General features: G+C 36.7%; 1 long non-coding RNA gene across 1 annotated transcript; it reads left to right on the forward strand.

The window, feature by feature from the left end:
- The first annotated feature begins 2,281 nt into the window (after positions 1 to 2,281).
- LOC148880857 (uncharacterized) lies at positions 2,282 to 3,437 on the forward strand. The gene is made up of 2 exons (XR_016095026.1): positions 2,282 to 2,424; positions 3,140 to 3,437. It is a non-coding gene; the product is annotated as an uncharacterized LOC148880857 (long non-coding RNA).
- Positions 3,438 to 5,164: the final 1,727 nt, after the last annotated feature.

Here is a 5,164-nt window from a genome sequence, read left to right on the forward strand (position 1 = left end):
AAGTGTTGGGATGTCCTGTCTCAGCCACCAGGGTAAGACCCGAGGCACATGCAGTATGGGATTACTTGAATCCTTGAACCGGACCAGATTTCCAGTATTGCCCTGGACCTTGGAGATAGATGGGCAAAACTGGAAAGTTACACCTGACCCCTAGACTTGATTATGACACTTCACTAGGTGTTGGATCAGGCTGCCTTTGATATGCCAATCAGTGAGATCCTTAGCGGGGATCAAAACCTGGGTATGTTGGGGCAGTTTGAGAATTCATCTGAGTGGGTGATCATAGTGACAGAATCAGCCACTTTGTCGGACAAAGGGTAATGATCGGGAATGCACTCTCTCTGATGGAAACCAAACTGCCGGTAGTTGATTTCAATCGTTGGAATTTTGTTTTGCAAAATTAATATATTTATATATATATATGTACGGTTTCAAATTGTTTGCAAATGGTTTTAATTCCCGGGATCCATGTGAGAGGAGAGTGCGACACTGTTCCTTGCAGCCGAGGGAGAGGTCCTCTCTTGTCGGGCAGTGCTTGATGATTAAGGGCTGAGAGGTTAAGTGTAAGACCATTGAGGATAATACCTGATGGGCTAATCTTGCACCTGCCCACAGTCCCTGGGTTTTTATAAGATGGCTTGGCCCAGGGACCACTTAATGTAAGTGTTGGGCCCATAGGGTCCATATGATGGACTCAAGGGGTTCATTGAGTTTTTCAGTGAATTCGGTTGGGCCTTGTATTAAAGGCTGGGCCGAACCCATGTGGCTGGTGTGTAGATCAATGCTTGGGTCCCATGCCATACAAAGAAGCCCAACTGGGCAGCAGATTGGAAAGTAATTAGACACTGAACACTTAATAGGCCAGAAGCCCATTTCGAGGTGGGCTGATATGATCACCCATCCTTGGGGAGAATCTGAGATTAATGTTAGTAAAAGAATTGGGCATTTAGCCTTATCCACTATTGGAGACCAAATTCAAATTAGATTTGAATCTGGTAACCTCCTGATAAGATTAGGAGTAAGCTAACTTTATCTGCAGATAGGATTAAGATTATCCCCTATCCAAATACTGATTTGGATTGGGATAACTCCTAATTAGGAGGATTCTTAATCAAGAAGAAAGGAGGAGAAACCCTAACCAAAAAGGAGAGAAATACAACAGATTTCGAACCAATAGAAATCGCAAGAAAGGTTCCTGCGAATTGAGATCAGATCTCATACTCCAGAAAAAAGAAAGAAGAAGCAGTTCAGCTTTTTCGCTTTTGGAGTTCTCCTCCTGCCGCCGCCATCTATTTTTGTAAGATTAGATCTTTGTAGAAAAGAAAGTCAAGAAATCTGTTCTTGACATCAGTCTTGCAAGAAAGACTGAAAAAGATTCAGTGTTTAGTACTTCCAGAGGATTCTTGTGAAGGATCCAGTGTGTAGGACACACTCTGCTGGTTCTGTTCCATCCACAGCTGTGTCATCTTCAGTAGGAACGGATCTTGGAGCATTCTTTGGGCGTGAACACCAACTTTGGGAGATAGTGCTTCTCCGGATCAGGTATATTCCTCCCATTTGTCTTTTGGTACAGATCTGGTTTGATTATGGTTCAAGTAGGATCCTTGAATATTGTATTCTAAATTTAGGGAATATGATTCCCAGTTGGGAGAAGGTAGGAAATTTTTGAAATTCGCCCACCAATTCCGCAACCTTTATGGCGTCCATTAAATGGATCCTACCATTCTTTCATAAACGTGCTTCTAAAATAACAAAGTTTGTATACAATAACACTTTTGTATTATCGATGTTATGGAAGAGACCTGGTTGGACAGAGATGGTGCGCCCTAGAGCCACCCGCTTTACAACTAGTTTCCTTGCATTAGAGAATATTTTGAAGCACATGCATGATCTACAATATTTGGTGACTGATAGGAATTTCAGTGAATCTAGATATGCAAGAGATGCAAAGGGGAAAGAAGTGGTAAAGATTGTATTGGATCCTATTTTTTGGAAATTATGCAAAACAATTGTGGGTTTCACGTCACCACTTGTTAGTGCATTGAGAAATGTTGATTTAAACAGGAGGCCTACAATGGGGCATATGTACCATATCATGTTGAAGGCAAAGGATGTAATGAAAAAATAAATCCATAATAGGGGATCTGAATATGGCCCATTTTGCAAATTGTTGAAAAGAATATGGGACAGGCAAATGGGTCAAAAGCTTCATCTTGTAGGTTATTATCTTAATCCAGCATTTCAATATGATATAAATTCAAAAGTTAAAACCCCAATCGTTATGTCAGCTGTTCTTGATGTCATTGAGAGGCTCATAGGAAATGAAAATGTGCAAATACAGATCAACAAAGAGCTCTCTCTTTTTGAATCTTGGTGATTTTGGGAAGGATATAGCTTTGAGAGCGGTTAAGAGAATGTTTCCAGGTAATAGTTTTCTTTCTTATGATATGTTTGTTATTTCATTTTTATTATATAATCTCTTATTTCATTTTATTTATTTGGTTCTATCATCTATCTAATTTATAGGTGAATGGGGGATGAGGTTTGGTTGTGATACCCCAATTCTTGCAAGAATTGTTATACGGATTCTTAGCCAGACTTGTAGTTCATCTGGTTATGAACGAAACTGAAGTGTTTTTGAATGCATTCACACAAAGAGAAGGAATAGGTTGGAGCATCAAAGGCTCAATAATCTTGTATACGTTCACCGTAACCTGCATTTGATGGATGGATATGCATTTATGTTTCATAATGCATATTATTTATTATTTTTTAGTGTCTAATATATTTCTAATTTCTTATGTCACTCCAATTTACTTTATCATTTGTGATAATAACTTATAGGAGACAAATTCAAAAGTTTGACCCAATTGAAGATGGATATATTGATATTCTATAAGATTGGGTGATAGATGAGGATAAGAATCTTCCATTACTTGATAATACTTAAAATGATGATATGTTTTATGGTGATGGTACAACAAATCCAATATTGGAACCTCAAGCAAACAAGCGATTTATGGATGGAAGTAACTTAGTTAATATCATCTCATATTCTTTGTTTAATACTTTAGTCTTGCATCTTGAGCCTTATGATTAATTTGTGTAGAATTCTAATTTTGTTTATTTATTTTTTTAGATGACTATAATTTTTTCAATGAGATGTTCGAGGAAAATCCAGAACATGATCATCTAGATGCAGATGAAGATGAAACACAACCTAGAGATGATGATGATGCACCTCCTGGTTTTAGTTCGCTCTGTCGATGAAGAGCTTATGGATTTGAAATTTGAACTTGTTATGTGTTAATTCAACGACTAGTCTTTGAGACTTTGTAGATTTTAATTTGTGGATCTTATGTTTTTATATTTATTATTTAGTTGCAACTCATGGGTTATAGAGACTTGGAAGTTGGAAAGGTTATTTAATTTCATGTTATTGCATCTTGTTTTATGGTAGTTTAATTTGGCACTCTTGCACTCTTACACTTTTATGATATTGTACTACCTATTTGGTCATCTCTAACAAGTCAATTGTAGGTTTGGGACTACATTGGCTTAGGTTATACAAGGTACAATGCAAGAGATGTTGGCAAAGAAATACTAGGGTAAGCACCATTAACTCACAGGAATGCAAACTTTGTTGTTATCATGAAACTATTAATCAAACACCACTTGGTTTGGGTTTTTGATTCAAGTGCATGGTAGAGAATAAGGTTCTTCATGGTTCTTTACTGTCATGTTTACAGGTACTTATCCCTTTCTACGTTCTTTACTATCATGCTGATTGAGATTGATTTGGCTAATTGGTTACCTATGCCTATTCATTTTGTTGTTGGAAGACTTAAGTCTTTAATCCTCACTGCAAGTAACAAAGAAAACAATTATATTTATATTTATTGATTGGAGAAAAAGGAAAAATAGACTATAATATCACATTTCCTAGTTGTGTTCTCAGTTCTCACATGCGACATCAGTTCAATGATTATTTGTTTTTACTACTGCAATCTTAAGTCATTATGGGATTTCTTATTATTTATTTTTGGCTCAACATATATGGTTCTTATTTTAGGCATTCCCATCGTTACGCACAGACAGTAGCCTCATACAATTCAACCACCAGTGAAAAGATGTGGATACAACTTGGTTGAATGGAGGAAAACTGTAAAGCATCATGCTAGCCTAGAACGCAGGAGAGGATGTGAGTTATTGGCTCTTTCTTTCAGGCAGAACTTGCGGCTATAGCTGTTTCGTGCTACTTAGCAGGATTATAATGAAGTAGCCAAGTGGGTAATCAAACTTATGGCAAAATCTGGGACGAAGAAGGATGGTGGATTGACAAAAGCTCAGGGTCTATTTGTGAACAATAATTTAAATTAATACCAATCAAAAGAATTTTTGAGAGGATTATTGTTCACTTTTATGTTTTATTTTCATCCAGGAAATGGGACCAAAGAATAAGGCAACTAGGTAAGTGCTCAACTGAATGCTCTTGCATCTACGCTTAGATTCTAGAGGAAGATTATAAGAACACTAAATGAGAGCACTGATAAGCTCAACCGACATAGAAACAACCTATGGTGGAGCAGGTGGATCCCTAGAGAGGAATAAAGAAGATATACTTACTATAAATTTTGTGTAAGCATTCTAATTGCCCAATTTAGTTGAGTGAGGTGGCTATGTTAAGTGTTAATTAAGCAACCATTGTATATAGATGGAATAAACTCTTTAGTCAAGAAGGTATACCTACACTTTTTTTCTCCATTTATTTTTGGTAGGAATTAGGAAAGTGATTAATTAATATGTCACATCTTATTTTCTGCTATATAGTTGTCCAAGCAACCTAAAAATTTTAAAAATTGCTTAATGGACTTCCAATGCTTTGAAAACTAAGTTTTTGATTAGTTAAATTAATTAATATGTCATTGTGAAGCATCAAGAGGTAAATTCTAGAGCCTCAGTCATAAATGGAGTTGTTGGCAGCTTGAAGAGGTATAACCGTTAGCAGGCCTTAATGAACTATCTCTTGGAAGTCCATATTTCATTAATTGAGTCTCCTTGTGTGCATAAAGTACTTGCATCTTAATGTGTGGGTTGGGATCTTTTTTACAGGTTGGCATTATGGTAATTGATGCAGCTACATGCTTTAGGATACTTGTTTTTC

The sequence above is a fragment of the Nelumbo lutea genome, chromosome 1 (genome assembly GCF_056320005.1).
Source record: "Nelumbo lutea isolate HS-2025 chromosome 1, American lotus-T2T, whole genome shotgun sequence".
NCBI lineage: Eukaryota > Viridiplantae > Streptophyta > Magnoliopsida > Proteales > Nelumbonaceae > Nelumbo > Nelumbo lutea.